The sequence below is a fragment of the Triturus cristatus genome, chromosome 8 (assembly GCF_964204655.1).
Source record: "Triturus cristatus chromosome 8, aTriCri1.1, whole genome shotgun sequence".
NCBI classification, from domain to species: domain Eukaryota; kingdom Metazoa; phylum Chordata; class Amphibia; order Caudata; family Salamandridae; genus Triturus; species Triturus cristatus.
In genome coordinates this window covers 200,573,914-200,595,373 of record NC_140591.1, presented here as the reverse complement: position 1 = coordinate 200,595,373, position 21,460 = coordinate 200,573,914, and the positions used below count along the sequence as shown (strand labels likewise).

The 21,460-nt window shown below is 42.7% G+C and overlaps 1 protein-coding gene across 2 annotated transcripts in view; it reads left to right on the top strand.

Annotated features, from left to right (window-relative positions):
- Nucleotides 1-21,460, top strand: part of KCNE2 (potassium voltage-gated channel subfamily E regulatory subunit 2) — a 192,830-nt gene that overhangs the window by 32,159 nt on the left and 139,211 nt on the right. The gene's annotated exons all lie outside the window — the stretch shown is intronic.

Below are 21,460 nucleotides of genomic sequence, written 5' to 3'. Positions count from 1 at the left end.
GCACAGATGGACTTCGTTACTAACATCTCATATCGAAGTGCCATTATGAGATGTGAAGCAGCATGCATAGAATGTGGCTAATTGAGACTTGCAGTGCTGGACTAGAGTCCAGTCCTCAGGGTGGCAGGCTTTATGTGTCAGATCGCTTCAGGTAATCCACGTCTGTTCAACTGGTGATGACTGGTTTAGGGGCTGGTACAGTACTGAGTGATGGATAAAACTCATAGTGGACAGTTTAAGAGCATTACGCAGGATAAGGGAGTTATTAACCATCCTGCATGAGATATAATTGGCTGCAGACTGCTGAGTGTTATGGTATTATTGTGGGCCTGAGCGGTTACATAGGAGTTTACATTACTTTATAATGCCCTGGCTAGCCATATATCAGCCCTCCTTATTTTACCTGTATATGAAAAATAACATTCTGATTGGGCTGTTTCATTTCCGTGAGCTGTAAACTGCAGATTCCCATTGATGCACAGAAATGTGCTACAGACTAGAAGCTGTATACGTTGTTGAGGCATTATTGTAGGTCAGAAGGAGGCACTGTCTTTTAAATACAGAAAAAATTCTATTGAAATGGCAGATAAATGTCAAAATGCAGTTCTACTGATAAAACTATATAGTGCAAAAACAATAATGTGTAGAAATGTGGTTTTAGCAAATATGTATATGGTCTTGATTGTTTTGATCCTATTATAACTCTGTTTCCAGTGCAGTTCTGAATACAAGTGGTCAATTTGTGGTTTCCTAACTGCTGATATGTTTTGAAACATTTGCACAGTTCATTTACATGTATTTAAAAGTTGTTGTGTGTTACAAAAAAACTGACAGCTTACAGCCTTTGTTTTCACACACCCTTTACCATCACAACAAGACTGTCAACTAGCCCTCTTTACTATTCTGTATTTGACTGCAAAGTTAGAGAATTTTGTGATCACCAATCCGCATGTTAAAGGAATAAGCAGAAATTTGGCAAACGATTCAACCTGACATTTTTGCCCTCTATCCTTGTACAAATAGCATGAGTGACAAGCTGAAAACAAAATTTAAAGGCCTCTTTATTTCCCATGCACCTTCTCAACTCAAACCCATGATAAAGCTGGGATGTATTTGCTTTCATCAATGACACAATGCATATTCATGCATAACTGAAGGCTGGACGTCCTCAGATGGGGTAGACAGTTAACTCCTTACACAACAATAACTATTTGAAAAGTAATGACACATCCATGAGTATTCTCCCATTCCATTATGTCCCACCTCAAGCAATCCACCATGTATTGCAATACCCAGATCGTAGTTTATTCTTGTCACGCCAGCCAGAGTCTACATATTCTTTAAACTGTTAATTCATATGCTTTTTCACCAGACTCTCCCAAACACTGATGTGCTTTAAGACCTCCCTTCAGTATCTATTTTTTGTATTCAATCAATCAGTCTTTTGTAATGCGCACTACATACCCGCGAGGGTCTCAAGACGCTGGGTGGGAGAGCCGTTACTGATCGAACAGCCAGGTCTTGAGTGTCCTCCTGAAGGTCAGCAGGTCTTGGGTCTGTCGTAGGCTCAGTGGGAGGAGTGCCTAAAGGAATTATTTCGTATGTGTGTGACTGACTGTATAAGTGAGAGCTTGAACGTGTCTTACTGAATGCATGGGTTAGTGACTAAACTGTGTAAAAGTCTGTATTAGTCTCTGCATTGGTGTGTACGCAACTGCATGGGTTGCTGAATACCTACATGAGTGTCTATATAGGTTATTGATTTGTTGTCTGAGTATCTGTATGCGTCCCTGAGTGTCTGTGTGGGTGGGTGGGTGTATGAGTCTGTGCATAGATGTCTGAGTGGGTGATTCAGTGGTTGTATGGATTAAAAAGTGCACCTGGAAAGGGCTGTATAGGTGAGTTAGTGTGTCTATGGGTGTGTTGGTGAGTGAATAAATGTCTCAATGGTATATCTGTGACTAACTACATATGTTTTAAGCCACTATAGGAGAGTGTTGGAGTATATAAATGAGTATACGTGAGAGTAAGTTATTTCAAGAGTGGGTGTATAAATAAGTGTCTGCTTCTATCAGTGATTGTATATGACAGTAGATATGTGTTAGTATCTGTATAAATAAGTGATGTGGTATGTCTAAAAAAACCGAAGTTGTTGTGTATAACAGTATACATGATTAAATGGGTATGTGATTCATTCTTTGCATTACTAACTAGGCGTGTGAGTAACTCTATGGATGAGTGACAGCATGTGACTGCATGTATAGATGTATGAGTGCATATTATAGTCCTCTATTGATGAGTAACTACATGTTTAAGTGACTGAATGTGTGTGTAGACCTAGGAAATAGTGAGTTCTATGTAGTATATGGCATTCTTCTGTGTGTGGTTTCAAAAATAGTAGTCCGCATCTTAGCCTCTTTGCTACGGCGCGAATTCCGCCGCAGCGTTGCCGCAGTGCTGGACATTCCATTCATGGGCGTGGTCATGACGTCTCCCGGCAGTCGTCCGCACACGCCCATTGTGACTCATGATGGCCGGGAGACATCATGAGCATGGAAGAGGTTAGAATGGCTGTATCAAAGTTTATATTAGAGCATCAGTATATGCATCAGATTGTCACGTGGATGATGTCATGAGTGATGTCATCAGTGATGTCATTTGAGATGTCTTCAGTGATGTCACTGACCATGTCATGAGTGATGTAATATGTGACATCATCAGCAGTGCATTGCGGGCGCGCGAGTTATAGTTAGCTCAACTAACTATAACAGGCGAATTTCTCTGGTTTTATATGAGTCAAATGTTCAACCAACTATAACGTCCCTGAAGCCTATGTTTTTTTAGTGAATTTTAGTGAATTTCTTGTTTTTAACTTTAAAAATCACGTAATGTTTTATATCTTCCCCAAAAAATGTATATTTTGGGTGGGGGAGAAAACTGCACTCCCATACCGGTAGCGTACCAAGCTCCATCACCACACGAATCCTATCCGCCATATTGCTAAACTCGTAAATGATGCGTATTTCGTATCCGATGAGTTTGTGGCACCGTGTCCCGCGTAACATCATATACGCATGAAGTCACCCCACTTACTACTTTGGTATCCGACGGGGACACAGTACCAAGCCACGCGTTACGTCATGTATGTATGGGGTCGCGCCTGCTGCGCGTTGTGTATTCGACGAGAACACGCTGCCAGGCCCTGTGTTGCGTCACAGACGTATAGTATCGCGCTGGGTACGCCAGTCCCTTTTTTTTGTCTCAAAAGTATATCTAAATAACTTTAAACAGTATATGAGAGCATGCAAAAATCAAAATTATTTTAAACATTTATATATTTCCAACTGTAATAAACTTATATTATGATAAATATATTTTGTCAAAATCACGTTGGGTGCGGCCTCCTTGCGTGCTCGGTGCGCGATTGCCAAGTGACCTTAAAAAAAGCATTTGATTGGTTCATAACCTTTCCCATTGTAACAGTTGTACGACCCCACACATTTTACTCATTCTCTCTACAGCATTTGATGAGACACCTCTTCTGCTTAGAAAGCTTTTTTGAAAAGTGTTTTTCTGTATACACATATCTTATACTACACACAACATGCAACGATCATCTTGATCAATATTCATGCTCTGTACATTAACATTCCACGTGTGATTGCCATGCATCTCAAACGTTCCATCCAAAAACAAATATGTGTTACACGATGCCCCTGGTGTGTGTGTCTGCACATTTATGTGCTGCCTTTTGGCCTGGGTATTGCTGGCTCTAAGCAGCATCATCAGCCACGGGCAGACTGCACATCCTAGATCACATGCCATCTCATTAACGATAGTTTCCGCCCTCCCGACACATGCTACACTAATCTAAATTGCACACTCTGCGAGGTCAAAACTACAAAAGAAACACACATAAGTACACTTCCTGGCCAGGCAGGAACTGAACAACGTCCAAGTCCACGGAATAAGTATCCACACCCCTATGCTGGCCTGGCGTACGCAAGCCCAGCCCACTTGCGTACGTATAAATAGGATAACCACGACGCCACATGTCACTCTTCTTCCACACTACCTCAAATGATTTGCCGCATCTACCTTGCATATCACATTGCGCAATAAAAAAAAGAAATGGATCCATGAGGTGTACTCCATCCTGGCAATCAACACGGGCTCTAAATTGTGAGCCCTCTGCCCGTCGTCTACGTAAGGGATCCATGAGGTGTACACTCTCCTGCAATCAACACTCCATCTGAATTGTGAGCCCTGCTGCCCGTAGTGTTGCTCAACTTAACTGACTGTGCCACCTTAGTATAAGGTAAACATTACATCGCTATTTACAAAGACAGTAGCCGGTTAGACATTGCATGAAAGGGGCTTCACGCGTGAATACACTAAGGTATGGGTGTATATCACACTTTGGGAACATCTTGGGATTTTCACTATCCCTATTAGCATTTCTGACTGATGAGGCTCACATCTGTTTCCTTTCGTCATCACATCTATGCACACTCTCCTTTTTTTTAAAAACCTTGCTTCTTCTTCCTATGTTTTATACTTTTCTTGAACTATCTTCCTGTGACGTTGCAACAATTGTAAATATGTATATTTATGGTCTATTGTATTTTAAATGTAAATAATGTATAGTGAGTAGGACTGTGAACATATAACCCCTTAGGATACACCCCAATCATTCCCTTATATTTTTCCTTCCTTGTTTTTATTTCTTTAGGATTCATTGACACATGGCTACCTGATGAAGGCACAAGGCTGAAACGCGCGTAGACTATACTTAGCCATGAAAGATATATGTTCAAGAAACTAATTTTTTTTCCCCTTCTGTTTTCCCTTCCTGGTTTGATATTTATTGTAAATGTGTAACATGAATACACCTGTTCGACTGAAATGATTTTGTATATATAGATCAATGACTATACTGTATAGTTAGAATTGTACTAATTGACAATTTCCTCTACGAGAGAATGATACAAATATAAAATATTGAATACAAAATGAATTTTGATTGATATAAATCTGTGCGTGTGTACATGTTTATATAAGTAGTCAGTCCACTGGTTGCACAGGGCCTCCGATTGAGCGCACTGCAGCGAGAGGGGTGGGGTGCTTCAGCCTAGCTGCGCAGGTCCGAACAAACGATATTGCCATGTGTTATGATGTGAACTTTGACCTCATTCAGTCACATCTCTGTCTCATTTTAAAGACCTGCTGAACTGTACTGTAGGCCTGAGCCAGCGGGCAGCACTGCCCTACAGACACCTCTTCAGCGCGGTGCTGCGGGAGGGATGGGATGCATCAGCCAGATTGCGCATGTGCGAATTTGCGATATTGCCATGTGTTATGATGTGATCTTTGACCTCATTCAGTCACATCTCTGTCTCATTTTAAAGACCCGCTATACCATAAGGTAGGCCTGAACCTACGGGCAGTGCTGCCCTACAGATACGTGTTGAGGGCGGTTCTGTGGGAGGGGTGGGGTGCATCACCCTGAGTGCGCACGTGCGAAAAAGCGATGTTGCCGTGCGTAATGATGTGATCTCTGACCTCATTCAGTCACATCGGTCTAATTTTAAGGACCTGCTGGACTGTACTATAGGCCTGAGCCAGCGGGCAGCGCTGCCCTACACGTTGGCTTTTAGGACACTGTAGTGAGCTCCTTACTAAGTGTACATGCACACAGGCTCCAGCCACTGCATTACACGCGCACATTATGCTTCTAGCATGCGCTCTGTTCCTTTGTATGTGAACGTTGGCATAACATATTAATATTTAACCTTGTGTATTCTCGTGCACTCCAACTCTTCTTTGAACCACGATTATCACTAACAGTTGGTAGATCGTACTTCAAAAACGAAGGATGCACTCAACTCCGATTTTCTATCAAGCTTGAAATAAACCTACATTTACCTCCAGACGTTTCCACCACTAAATTATTTCTCCCTTTTCAGACATTCCATTGATTGCCACAAGAAGGGCGGAGCGTGAGCTGACCCCGCAATGATGCCCTGGCTGTCTGACTCCTTATATTGTATAAACGTAAATTAACACTTCTTCCACAAGTATGCTACAGCGCCCAGAGCACATTCACTCTACAGCAATGAGCTCACAATTTAGGCTCACGGTTTAATCCCCGAGTCTTCACACCAGTAGGGATGTGTAGTTTGATTCCCACTCTCTATATACTATAAACGTATATTAACACTACTTACACACTTATACTACAGCGGCTAGTATCCTACACCGCCCAGAGCCCATCACTTTACAGCAATCAGCTCGGTTTCATCCCCAAGTCTTCACACCGGTAGGCGTAACTACTTCGCATCCCGCTTCCGGTATACTATCAACACACAGTAGCAGTCAGTAGTTCGCTTCCCACTCCCTGTATGGTATAAACGCCTACTAACACTACTTGCACACATATGCTACAAACACCAGACCACATCACTTTACAGCAATGACCTCATGGTTTAGACTCTCGGTTTCATACACGAGTGTAGCACCATATCATATCACCACCATGCCATTCTGAGCAACACCACACTTTCAGACCGTTAACAGTGATAACTACCTGCTGGCGACTGCCAGTAGCTAATGAAGAACAAATTACAATAGTTCCTTGATTCTTTTAGCTTTCAAAAATTCTCTCTATTACTGTCTTTCTGCTTTTCCATATAAATAGTTTTTTAAATATTCAAGTACACATCGCAGTCGGAAATGCAACGTATTCTATCAACACTCTTTCTAGAACATTCTGCAACACGTGGAGGTTAAAAGTTCAACAATTTTTTTAAACCTAACGATATTTTTTTGCAACCTTTTCTCGATCATTTAATGGCACGTGCACGTTAAAAGTTCACAATTGTTTTAAGTTCGAACAGTGCCTTCCAAATGCAAGTAGCAGGTGTGGTTGAGTTGAGCACATTTTATCCTATAATATGTACTACTATAATATGTACGTGCAAACTGCTTTTTCTTAACCAGTCACAAACATACTTTTTCGCAAAACGAATGTGCACCCTACTTTTAAAAAACAATGCTTTTCATCTCCCAATCAGGTACCATTTTGTATGCGAAAAGAAACTAGTTCCCAATCTTTAAACATATCTCTTATTCTACGAAGGAACTGCATGACCTACAGATATCTTTCCATACCTTCCAGCCAACACCTTCAAAATGCTAATGTGGATCATAGGACATAGCTATGTTTTCTGGTGCAAGAGGTATGCAGAACAGAGACGCATTGACTTAGACCTAGGTTTACAAAATGTGGACATTAAATGGTTTGGACAGAGAGGATTGAAGTGGCCCCAATTGTTGCCGTTGGTTAAAACCTGTTTGCATCTCCAACACCCTGACCTCATGATTGTGCACTGTGGTGGAAACGACCTAGGCACATTGACTGGGGTAGATTTGAGAATGCTTATGAAGGACACCTTTGGACAATTGATGTTACTTTTGCCTCAAACTGTCTTTGTATATTCCAATATATGCCAAAGACAGAAGTGGAAATGGTCCAAACAATTTTGTCCTCAGATTGAAAAATCTTGGAGAAAAGTCAACAAAGCTGTCTCTGCATACCTCAGAGACCACAAAATGAGGTCCATATACAACAACAACATACTAACTTCCGCACCCTCGCCAAAATGTATTCTCCACACAGCTGTGGCGCAGTGGCCAGACCATCTCACTTTGCAACACAGACCTCTCGCTTTGATCCCCAGCTCTGCTCACCCATAGGGGTAAGTAGTTTGCACTCTACAAATACCATATTGATTTACCTTTGCACTCCCTATACAACACCACCTAAGCACCATACACAAGCTACAATGTTCTAAACAAAAGTTCATCCAAGTACCTATAACTACATGTTGACACTACTTGCACAGATGTGGCACAGCGGCCAGAGCACATGACTTCAGAGCATATGACACACAGTTTGGGCTCACGCTTTAATCCCCGACTCCGGCAGCAGCTCAGCTTAGCAACATGAGACTCTAGACAATACCTCACATATATTCCGTACCCCAGGACTTTCATACCAGTACGGGTCAGTAGTTCGTCCCAGTAGTTATAAACACATCTGGACACTACTTCCACAACTGTAGTGCAGCGGCCACGGCACATGACTTCACAGCATACACACAATTTGGGCTCACGCTTTAATCCCCGAGTCCCGCACCAGCTCACCTTACCCGCATCAGACTCTACCCAATACCTCACTTAATTTCCATAGCCCACTACTTACACACCGGTAGGAGTAAATACTTTGCTTCGCACCCCCTCTATAGCACACCCTAAACACCCCACAGAGGTTACAGTGCTCCAACCCTCCTATTTCCCCCTTCCCCCCCTTTTTTCCCCCTTTTTTCACCTTACTCGCTTCAACGGAATCACAAAATGGCGGCCAACACTTCCTAATTGCAACCGCTCACAGCCAATCAGCAACAAGCACGTGCTCGTAATGCCTCAGCCAATCAGATGGCAGAATTCCCCAAATATCGATAACTGTAAATTTTGATACTTCTCAAAAACTACTGAACGAATTTACACCAAATAAACAAAAGCGTGCTTTCCAGAGCAAGACCCTTCTCCCTGCCAAATTTGGGGCAATTCCGTTCACCCGTTCAACCTGTAGCCTTGTCTAAAGTTTCCTATAGAAATTAACATGGAGAAAACATGTTTAGGGACCCCCTTTTTTCTCGGCCCCCCCTTGACGAATCACTCCTAAGCTTTCAACATAGGAGATGAACTCAACAAAGAATTAGTTGTGAAAATTTCGCGAAGATAGGTAATATATATATATATATATATTCACTGAAAAAAACCATAGGTTTCCATCACGTTATAGTTAGGAATTAGCATTTAAAAAACATTAGAAATTCACTGAAAAAACCATAGGTTTCAGGGGCGTTATAGTTAGCTGGACTTTTCACTCATACAAAACCATTGAAATTCCCCCGTTATAGTTATCTCAGCTAACTATAACTTGCGCGCCCGCAATGCACTGCTGATGACGTCACATATTACATCACTTATGACATGGTCAGTGACATCACTCATGATATCACTGATGACATCTCAAATGACATCACTGATGACATCATCCAGTGAATGTGTGCTTTTCTGAAAATTACATATGTCTTATATATGTATATCTCATGGTCGGTGGAAGAATAAATGGGTATATAAGTGTCTAAATGTATGATTTGTTTTTGAAAAATTGATTGTATAACTGACTGATTAAGTGTATCTTAGTGAATACATGGCTTAGTGAATATTGTTTAAATATGAACATTTCTGTATCAGTCTCTCACTTTGTGTATAAGTGGCTGCATGGGTTGGTGAGTAGCTACATGAGTGTCTATATAGGTTATTAGTTGTTTTTTTGAGTATCAGTATGAGTGTCTGAGTGTCTGTATGGTTCCATGGGGGGTATTACGTAGTGCATAGGTACATGAATGAGTGACTCACTGTTTGTATGTGTTGAAAACAGCATGTGTGCAGGACTGTATCGGTGGATGAGTGTGTGCATAGGTGTGTTAGTGAGTGAATGACTGTCTCAATAGTGTCTTTATGAGTAACTACATATGTTTAAAACTACTATATGTGACTATTATTTGTATATACGTGAGTATATGTGAGTGTGAGAGATTGAAAGAGTTCCTGTTTGAATAAGTATGTGTTTCTATAAGTGATTGTTTAAAAGACTAAGTATGTGTAAGTTTCTGTAGAAGTAAGTGTGGTGGTGTGTGTATAACTGTATATGCAAGTAAATGGATGTTTGATACATTATTAGCATGAGTGACTATGTGTGTGAGTAACTCTATGGATGAGTGGCATTGTGTAACAGGATGTATAGGTGTATGAGTACATATGATGAGTGAGTACATGTATGAGTGACTGTATAGGTCTGTTGGTGAATGAGTGGATGTGTATGTGGATCTTAGAATTACTGAATAGGTTGTTGTAACTGGTATTGGTATGTCCATTGTTTTGAAAATTTTAGTTTCTATTTTTGAATGTGTGTATCAAAGGTTATATTAGGGGGAGAGGAGGTCTGCCACTCAATCACAAGGATGATGTCATCAGTGATGTCATCAGTGATGTCATTTGAGATGTCATCAGTGATGTCATGAGTGATATCACTGACCATGTCATGAGTGATGTAATATGTGACGTCATCAGCAGTGCATAGCGGGCACGCAAGTTATAGTTAGCTGAACTAACTATAACGGGGGAATTTCAATGGTTTTGTATGAGTGAAAAGTCCAGCTAACTATGATGCCCCTGAAACCTATGTGGTTTTTCAGTGAATTTCTAATGTTTTTTAAATGCTAATTCCTAACTATAACGTGCCTGAAACCTATGGTTTTTTCTGTGAATTTCAAAGGTTTTTTAAATGCTAATTTCTAACTATGCCTACAGAGATAGGACATGTGAAGGAAGAAGAAAAACGCACAGAAAGAAAAAAAAGAAATGCAGAAAGAAGCAACAGAACTCCTCAAAGATGAAGAAAAGTGCAGGAAGAAGGATGACGTGCAGAAAGAACAAACAGAAGAGCAGATGGATCAGATCAGATCAGACGGATACTGGTGGTAACTGAGTCTGACTAACCAGTCCTAGAGCCAGTGCTATGTTAAAAGACACTCAGAATACAGTGAAAAAACCTACATACACTAGGGAACACTATGCGTTGGGGTCCTCCTGTGATTAGCATGACCTCCTCTGTAAGCCCCTAGTATATAATAGGGCAGGGGATTAAAACTACCTCTTAAAACGCGCCACAGGGCGTGTTTGCAAACGTCACCTCAGGTCCCATCCCCTCCCTTCCCCACTGTCTAAATACGCCCTGTGGCCGTTTTAAGTTGGGAGATTAAGTCCCCTTGAATCCTGAGGGTCCCTAGGGTCCAACTAGACCACTAGGTACCTCCAGTAAGCGCCACAGAGAGATGTAAAAAGGGGCACAGCCTAGACCACCTCTCTGCAAAGCAGCGCAGTGGCGCTTACTGGAAGCACCTGGTGGGCTAGTTGGCCCCCAGGGTCCCTCAGGATTGAAGGGGAATTATTTCCCCAACTTAAAACACGCCACAGGGCGTGTTTGCACACGTTAACTCAGGCCCTGTCCCCTCCCTTCCCCACTGTGTAAACATGCCCAGTGGCCGTTTTTAGTTGGGAGATTAAGTTCATTTGAATCCTGGGGGTCCCTAGGGTCCAACTAGCCCACTATGTACCTCCAGTAAGCGCCACAGAGCTGCGTTGCAGAGAGGTGTAAAAAGTGGCACGGCCTGGACCACCTCTCTGCAACGCAGCTCAGTGGCACTTACTGGAAGCACCTGGTGGGCTATTTAGCCCCCAGGGGCCCTCAGGATAGAAGGGGAATTATTTCCCCAACTTAAAACGCGCCATAGGGCGTGTTTGCACACGTCACCTCAGGCCCCGTCCCCTCCCTTCCCCACTGTGTAAACACGCCCTGTGGCCGTTTTTTAAGTTGGGAGATTGAGTCCCCTTGAATCCTGAGGGTTCCTAGGGGCAAAATAGCCCTCTAGGTACGTCCAGTAAGCGCCATTGCAGAGAGGTGTAAAAAGAGGCACGGCCTACACCACCTCTCTGCAACGCAGATCAGTGGCGCTTACTGGAAGCACCTGGTGAGCTAGTTGGCCCCTGGGGTCCCTCAGGATTGAAAGGGAATTATTTCCCCAACTCAAAACGCGCCACAGGGCGTGTTTGCACACGTCACCTCAGGCCTCGTCCCCTCCCTTCACCACTGTGTAAACGCGCCCTGTGGCCGTTCTGAGTTGAGAGATTAAGTCCCCTTGAATCCTAAGAGTCCCTAGGGTCAAACTAGTCCACTAGGTACCTCCAGTAAGCGCCACAGAGCTGCGTTGCATAGAGGTGTAAAACAGGGCGTGGCCTCAGAACACCTGTCTGCAACGCAGCTCCCTGGCGCATACTGGAGATACCTGTTGGGCTAGTTAGCCCTCAGGGACCCTCAGTATTGAAGGGGAATTAATTCCCCAACTTACAACTGGCCAGGGGCCGTGTTTGCAGAGTGCTGCAAGGAGGGGGCGTGGCCTCGGGCGCGATGCCAGTCTTTTATTAATTTTATTTTTTAAGAAGGAGGGCTGTGTGAACCCCCTTCTTTTTCTAATTTATTGGCCCTGGGGACCCCATCCCCCAGGGCCTGCACCCTAATGTTTTTTGTTGAAAAAAATAAATTTGGCCCTCCCAAGGTCTTAATCGGCCCCGGGGACCCCAACCCCCGGGTCATGGCATGGCCTTTTTTTTTTTTATTCTTTAGGAGGAGGGCTGCGTTGCACCCCTCCTCAGGCCACTTATGGCCCCGGGGACCCAATCCCCCGGGGCCGGCCTTTGTATTTGATTATTTTTAAAAATATATATTTATGGAAACACCTAGGACATGCTGGACAAACCGTATGTACCTATCACCATGACGATTTGCGTGATATTCATTAAAAGGCGATTATGCATACAATGAATCCACGTGGAATGTATTTACACCGCTAGTGAAGCTCTGACGTGTCTGACGCCCTACCGTCCCTAATTCAGGCGCCCCCGCCAGTGGGAACTCTCCAAGTAGACACCCTTGTCGTTTATTTATACAAACATGGGTAGCTATCGACAGGCACATTTAATACACACGCACACCAAGCCATTCAAAGGGTATTCGACAAAAAATTGGACCAAACTATGCAAGAAACCCCCCTCACGGTTAATAAAACACACATCCACCGCCGGATTTTACTCTCTGGAAAGGAGACGAACCTCACTTGAGAGTCACAGCGTGCTCCTGGCTGAGCCCAATGCTGTCTTACACCCACCAGTGCCCGCCGAGTGCCACACACCTCTGTGTTGTATTCCACCAGCTAGTGCGTATGCTATGACACTCTCTAGCCCATGTGCACTGTAACACCACCCCGTGAATATGTCATGCCACACTTGCCTTCGCACGGGTTATATTGCCCCATCTAATGTGCCTTCCTCGATGTCTATGTTATAACGCACAGCGCTATGCCATACATATTACAATCTGGGATCCATATCTTTGTCACAGTGCATATGCAACGTAACACTCCCCAGCACATATTTTATATTACAACTTTAGAGACTAGTTAGGTGACACAACACTGCCCTGTGCATATTACACTCCAAGGCGCATATCGCATAACACGCGCTAGTGCCTGTGCTATCTCGCGCTCTCCAATGAATCTGTCATTGCGCACAATGTATTGCATATTATATTTCACGCCCCGGTTCATCTTATATCACACTTTTTGGTGCATAGTTTATACCATATACTATATCTAGTTTTCATTTTCAATCGTGCTCTCAGGACTATGTTCTATATAACACTGCGTCCACCTACCCTTTTCACGGGCATTACATTTTGCGATGGGGGGTGGAGGTTCAGGGGGTGTTTCTGCCAAGTGACCCGGAGTCACAGTCACAAACGTCCTCTTCTTCCTGAATAAAAGTGAGATTATGCTGCATACTTGTTCATATTTTAAGTAGTTCGCACAGACACACATTTTAAAAACAATAAAGTTCCTAATACCCACCTTCTCTGAACAGTTAGCTTGCTGCCCCATCCACCTCCTCCCTATCCCCTGTTGTCTGAATCCATGGACTAGCCTCCTCCCTCCTGCCATGCATGGTCTGATGTGCTGCCACTGCCCTCCATTAGGCATTATGTACCAGTCCACTCCTCCTTCCCTCCATTGCCCAATTCTATGGCCCATCATTGACCTCCTGCTTAGCCTCTGTGCATAGCTTGCTGCCCCTATTCTCCTTCCCCCTGCCCACTGATGTCTTTGTGCATGCCCCTGCTCCATCCTTTTTGCCCACCATGTTCCATGGACCTGCCACTCCTATCTACTCTGAGTTCTGTTGAGCTGCCACTCCCCTCTCACCTGCCTAGCATTGTCAGATGACTGTAACCTGTCCCTGCCATCTCCACCCTGCCTGTCCACATGCCATGCCCCTATCCCCTTCCTCCTGTCCTCCATGGTCAATTTTACTGCCACACCCATCTGCCCTCCCTGGTCTGTTGTGCTGCAACTGCTCCTCCTGCCTGCCCCGTGCGGTCTGTTGTGAGGCCCCTTCCCCTGAACTCTCTTGTCTGTGCCCAGGTCCTGACCCTCCCTTCTATACTCCATGGTCCTTTGTGCATGCCCCTGCACCCTCCTTCTTGCCCATCATAGCCATTGTGCTGCCACTAACCCTCCCGCTTGCCATGCATGGTCTTCTGTGCTGCCATGGCCCCTCCCACCTTCCCCGTGTGGTCAGCTAGCTACCCCTTACCCGCTCCCACCTTTCGTCAATGGTCTGTATGTATACAATCATAGTCTCACTGTTGCTCTCCATGGTGTGTCTAGTTTCTAGGGCCCATCCTGCCTGACCTCCATGCTCATCTTGCTGCTCCTGCCCTGCCCCCTTGCCCCCAGCCCTCTGTTTCCATGTGCAGACCCCTATTCCCTCCCTCCTGGCTTGACTGTTCCATTGTAACGCCCCTGATCCGTCCCTCCTGCCCTTTATGGTCTGTTATGCTGCAGCTTTCTCTCCTGTCTGTCCATTATGGTCAGCTAGCTACCATTGCCTCTTTCCCCCCTGTTCTCTGTTGTCCATGTGCATGGTCCTGTCCCGTCCCTATTACTTTCTATGGATTGTTGTGCTGCACTCCCGTCCCGCATGCCCTGTGTGGTGTATTGTGCTGCTGCAAACCCTGATACCTGCCCTGTAGGGTAAGTTTGGTGCACCTCTCCATGTCCCTCCTGTCCTCTGTTATCCAAGTCCATGTCCCTACCCCAATTCCTCCTGCCTACCATGATGCAATGTACCATACTTGCGAACATTTTGAACTTGGTAAGAGGGAGATTTTGAAAAAAAACTGGGGTATTGATTTTCCCCTTTGAGTTACATTGAAAAAGAGGAGATTGTAGACAGGAGACAGATCAAATAAAGCCCATTTGAGCTTAACAACATTGGACGTTTCCTGGCTGAAACGGGTCTGTTGGCATGTATGGTTGTACTACCACTGCCTCTTCCTTCTGCCCACAATGGTCTATTATATTGCCACAGCCTCTCTTGCCAGTCCTGTATTGTTGGTTTGTTGCCCCTGCCCCCCTTTCCACTGCCCTCCATAGTCTGTTGTGCTGCCACTGCCCTTCCTACCTGCCCAGTGTGGTCAAATTGTTGCCTCTGCACTCTCCTACCTGCCTTCAATTTTCAGAGTCCGTGTCCCTGGCCTCTGCCTCTCAACAGTATCCCAAAGAACAACTAGATTGCTAACATTCTATATTACAAAAGTGTGGAACGCCTGACGTCATCTTGATGTAATCAAAACTGTAATACCTAGAGCATTTCCTTTAGAAATTACAGATATGAGAGGGTCTTATTTGCATCAAAATTATGGTTAGTGCTCTAAAAAACTAAAATGAGGACATATTTTCTGAGTTTTCAAATAGCGACAAAGAACTTTTAAATTATTTGTAATCTTTATGTTTTTTTATCCAGTTGACCACTTGATTAAATGTTGCACCTGGGGAGAGGATGTGGTGTTACTTCCAGAGCTGCAGACTTTGCAACTGGGGACCCAGGTTGGAGTTTCTGCTTCAGCTCAACATTCTGTGATTCTGGTCAAATCACTTAATCTCCCCATGTCTACAACCAAAATGAATTTGATCTTGTGTGATGTAACCAATGCTCATGTACAGCACTCCAATACCTGACAAGTCTGCACTATATAAAACTGCAAATACACAAACAATAAGTGTTTTGCACACTTCTGTCATTGGGCTACATGTGGGCTACATCTGGGTGATATTTGTGCTGCATTTGGGCTCTTTTATCTCTGGTGGCCATCTTGGGAGATTCATTTGTTATGAAGTTTCCTAATTTCCTCATTTACTGCAGTCTCCTCAGTAGGAAATGCGTTCAGTTTTTTACTTTGATTCCATCAAGAAGGTATTCAGATATGTCACACATTTGCCATAAATTCAGAATGTTAGCACTCTAGTTGCTCATTAAATCACTGTAGTAAAGCTACTGCTCACCACGGAAGTCTGCTGCTGGTATTAAAAGTGCATGTTTCAGTCTGCATATCATAATTTTTTTATGAAATACAAGAGAATTTGAGAAGTCACTCAAAATGTGCTCTAATTTTTCTCTCTTCATCACTAATCATAATTTCTATGTCAAAATGAACCCCCTCATTGTGTTCCTTTTTAAATTAAATGTTTTAAGTGTTACCAGTTTATTCCAATCAAGATGGCTTCAGGTGTGCCATACTTTTGTCATAAGTAAGACAGTAAGCGCTCTAGTTGTTCATAAGAACACTCTGGGACATTCTGTCATTGAGCTATACTTGGGCTACATCTGGGTGATATTTGGGCTACATTTGGGCTCTTTTGTCTCTGGTGGCCATCTTGGGAGATTTATTTATTATGAAGTTTCCTACTTTCCTCATTTACTGTAGGCTCCTCAGTAGGAAACACTTTCAGTGTTTTACTTTGGTTCCATCAAGAAGGCATTCAGATGTGTCACACATTTGCCATAAATTCTGAATGTTAGCACTCTAGTTGCTCATTAGATCACTGTAGTAAAGCTACTGCTCACCAGGGAAGTCTGCTGCTGGTATTCAGAGTGCATGTTTCAGTCAGCATGTCAGATTTTATTATGAAATAGAAGAGGGTTTGAGAAGTGAAAATGTGCCCTAATTTTTGTTTCTGCAGCACTAATCACAATTTCTATGGCAAAATGAACCCCCTCATTTTGTTCCTTTGTAAATTAAATGTTTTAAGTGTTACCACTTTATTCCAATCAAGATGGCTTCAGGTGTGCCATTACTTTTGTCATAAGTAAGACAGTAAGCGCTCTAGTTGTTCTTAAGAACACTCTGGGACATTCTGTCATTGGGCTATACTTGGGCTACATCTGGGTGATATTTGTGCTACATTTGGGCTCTTTTGTCTCTGGTGGCCATTTTGGGAGACTTATTTGTTATGAAGTTTCCTAATTTCCTCATTTACTACAGTCTCCTCAGTAGGAAATACTTTCAGTTTTTTACTTTGATTCCATCAAGAAGGCATTCAGATGTTTCACACATTTGCCATAAATTCTGAATGTTAGCACTCTAGTTGCTCATTAGATCACTGTAGTAAAGCTACTGCTCACCAGGGAAGTCTGCTGCTGGTATTGAAAGTGCATGTTTCAGTCTGCATGTCAGAATTTTTTAATGAAATAGAAGAGGATTTGAGAAGTCACTCAAAATGTGCCCTAATTTTTCTTTCTGCAGCACTAATCATACTTTCTATAGCAAAATGAACCCCCTCATGTTGTTCCTTTTTAAATTAAATGTTTTAAGAGTTACCACTTTAATCCAATCAAGATGGCTTCAGGTGCGCACGTTTGTCATAAGTAGGACTGTTAGCGCTCTAGTTGTTCTTTAGAACACTCTGGGAAGCTGCAGTAGAACACAAAGGAATCAACTGACAGTCTCTGCCCTTGTTGGATGTAAATGTTTTACTGAGAATGTCAGACTTCATTCTCACATGACTGAGAAAGATAATGTGAATTTACAGAAAATATGCTCTCAGTTTAGCTTATAGATCACCTTCTAAACCTCTGTGGGAAAAGCATGAGAAAATAGTTTTCTCTCAAACATGATTCATGATATCACAGCAGAAAGTTTTTTCACATGGTAAAATCACCTTAGAACACACCACAATTCCTAAAATGAGTATGGTACTATCAACAAATGATTTATAATGTAACTAAAGTCTTAAAACCTTCTATTAACTGCAATGCTTTTTAATGAGGTGCTATCATGTATATTGGTCCCGAGATGGCTGCCAACACTTCTTGGATGAAGTACTGACAGCCAATCAGATCTCACGATGAGATGTGTGGTTAGGCTCCGCCCAGATATATCTATCTTTTTAACTCTAATTTTCTCAGGAACTACTGAACAGATTTACACCATTTAAGCAAAAGGCAGGAGTCTGAACTGAGGACTACCTCTTTGCCAAATGTGGTGTAATTCTGTTCAGCAGTTCGGTCTGTAGCTGCGTCAACAGGTCCTATGGGAAAATGCGTTTTAGGACCCCCCTTTTTTCTCGGCCCCCGCTTGACAATTTCAAGAAAGGAGCGGACCGGAGCTGGCCAAAAGTTTGGAACATTTCGGGAAGATTCGTCAATCGGTGCCAACGTTATTCCAAATAGAATGTTGCGGATTTCCTATGGAAAATAGGTCCTAACTATAACTACCTACTGGCGACTGCCAGTAGGTTATATATATATATATATATCTCCCGTTATCCACTGCATCACCTTGCCACGCTGACATGTCAGAGGGGACTACAACCCCCAGGAGCCTAAGCGCCAGTAGACGCCACACCAGAGCACCGCAGCTGGGGATTCCCACAGCCCGTCACAGTCCGGAAGAGGCTGGGCTTCTCCCTAAGGCTGGACGCCCGGACAATTGGAGCAAAGGTCAGAATTTCTTTTATGTTTCTTCATCTTGTAGAGATCCAATCTTATTGACTTAAACCCAGGATCCCTTTTGTGTATTGGGGGTTGCTGACAATTCTACCCACCACAGTCCGGTCCCCCTTTTAACTCTCTAAAGTGAAGGTTTGGCGCATAGGACGTGGCTGTGGGTTGTCTGGGTTTAGCAGCTGTAAGACTATCTTCACGGACTATTTACAATCATGGGAAAGATTACTTGTGTGGGTAAATCTCAGCTTCGATCCCCACAAATAGCAACGCCCAGCCAGCAAACTTCCATCGACAGGATGCTCCAGAGTGCAATAGGAGTAGTGGCAACGGAAATCGAATTGACAGAAAGGCGTCTATCCTTGGGCACATATCTAGTCGCACCCCTTCCTAGCCAGAATGACTTACCTTTCTCACCAGCTCTGGCCTTGGACTTGCCTATTCACCACCCAAAGACACGTACTAAGGATCGCAAGTCACCTGACCCCAAAGCGCTTCCGGAACAAACTCTTACTGGTTTACCTCGAATAAGTAAATGTAAACCAACAGCAAACACTGGGCCCAGACGCAAGAAGTGTCCTACAGAATGCCTGGTGTCCGACGATCTGGGAAAGGCGGAGATGGGGTCTTCTCTGCAAGAAGGCTCGGTGCAGCCACCTTGGGTACACAAACTGGTCAAGGACATGCAGGCCCAAAAGAGGGTCACTGTAAAGGACGAACTTAACATTCAGAAATCATATACAGAGAGGCAACACTCAAAATTGTAAGAATTATGTATAACGTCTTGGAGTCCAAGTTTTTTCAAATATAAAGTGAGTTCTTTTATTGTTGCAAGTTGAACAGCATCAAAAGTACAGCCAACGCGTTTCGCTCGACAGCGGGCTTCCTCAGGGCTGCAAAAAACAACATATATATATCAACAACAATATCTTATGATGTCATGTGACATAGACTTGGGCAAAATTGCAAAGACCACACTGCAAAAATAATTGTCATTTGCAATTTATAGACAATTAATACTACCTTCTGCTGTAAATAACAGCAGAAAAGAAGAGCAAGAAAGAGAAGAAAACACCAATGAGAAACCAAAGATAAGAAAAGGTTCAATCAGATAATGAAAAAGATCAAAGTTAAGAACACCTCGTGACCACTAGAGAAAAGAGGAAAAGAAGCCTGAAAGAGACCCAGAAGTCAAGTCAAGGGCTCAAAACGATTAGTTGCTGAAATAACACTACAGATTAGCTTAAATAGTTAAAATGCTCACCACACCTATATGCTTAGCTACGTGATTAATATGTCAAGACGCGAGGATGTAAATTTGTAAGTCCAGAATAGAGAGAAGACCAAAAACGGAATCTCACCAAAAATGGAAAATAATCCAATCTAGTACAGATGCTTTAGATTGCCACAATCCCAGCTTGAAATGCTGTATAAAGACATAAACATAACAATACACGTGTCATGTCAATAGTTTGGCCTTATTTCTTTGAGCACAAGTATAAGCTTATCATGTAAGCGATAATTTCGTAATACCTTGGCACTTCAACAACAATTATCCTCAGATATCCAAATTTGTAAAAAAGAGAAAGAGGGGAATTCTTCAGTTGATCCCAAGTTTGAGGAAAGTGTTCAACCAAAAGAAAACTGTAATAAACAAACTAAAAATTACTTACAAATTCTGCAGTTGCCTAGAGAAATATATTTATATTTTCATCCTAGATTTACCTGTGACATCAGTAAGTCCACAAATCACGATTAAAGATCCAAAGTTAGGTACAATCACGAAAATTCACTGCGATTGGTGAAATTTTCTGAGCGCTAAGAAATAAAATTATTAGATTCTACATTAGAGTCATCATTATAGTATGTAGATTATCCCATATATAATAGGACATTCATAGTTGTGTCTACATAAAAATCCATAAGGCCATCACTGGCTTTGCTGTAATCGAATCATATAATGTGGCAACAGCAATACAATATTTCATATATTGAATCCGAATGTAAAGAACTACACATTCGGAAACGATATGGAGAAAGACAAACAAACGTGCACATTATTAAGGACAATGAAAAGCATACGACAACCTTAAATGTCGACAAGAATAAAACGAACAAGGAGGAACACACATCATAGATGTGTGTATATCCAAGTAGGCAAATAGCATAAAAGCCAAATCCTCGTATATATCCATTACTAATACCTTCGGGCCACAAACTTGTTATTAACCTGCAGGCCCGATAATCGATAACATTTAACAATAATGCATAATGTTAAAAAACAAACACTCGGAGCAGCCAGCAATAGGCAACATATCAAGTAAATGTTGATTTATTATTCAGCTGGTGCATTAAATAGAGACCACGCACACACAACGGGTACGGAGTAAACGTATTAGATGCATACATCGAGTTCTAAAATTAAAAAAGGGATGGCAAGCTAAAATAGTTAAATTGAGTTTAAGTTGCATTGTCACCGAACGTTTTTAACTAAAAGATACTTGCTGAACGGTTATTCAGTAGTCGGCTCCATGAAACGCAGAGTCCTTCGTTCCTGGACCCGCCAACAGCCTTCGGGTATAGAACGGAAACGAGTCATCGTCCACGTGACCTAATATTAGTGATCCTGATTGGATAAGCGTCCTCACTTCCCACGTAAAGAAGCTATTCTTAAAAACAGCTAGTGCGTATCTTAACTCAACGACTGCACGTTGTAAACTTAATCAATTTCAACAAAACTTTATCAAGCAAACACAGTGATAGCTAAGAAGCACTGTGGTATGTATATAAACAGAATCCCAATAAATTTAGTTCAATATCAGAAATTTTTACGTCACACAGATAATGTGGTATTGATGTAAGAGTCATTAATAAAACCCGTGAGATTTTTACCATTATGTCAACATATACCTGTGTCCCAACCGAAACTGCT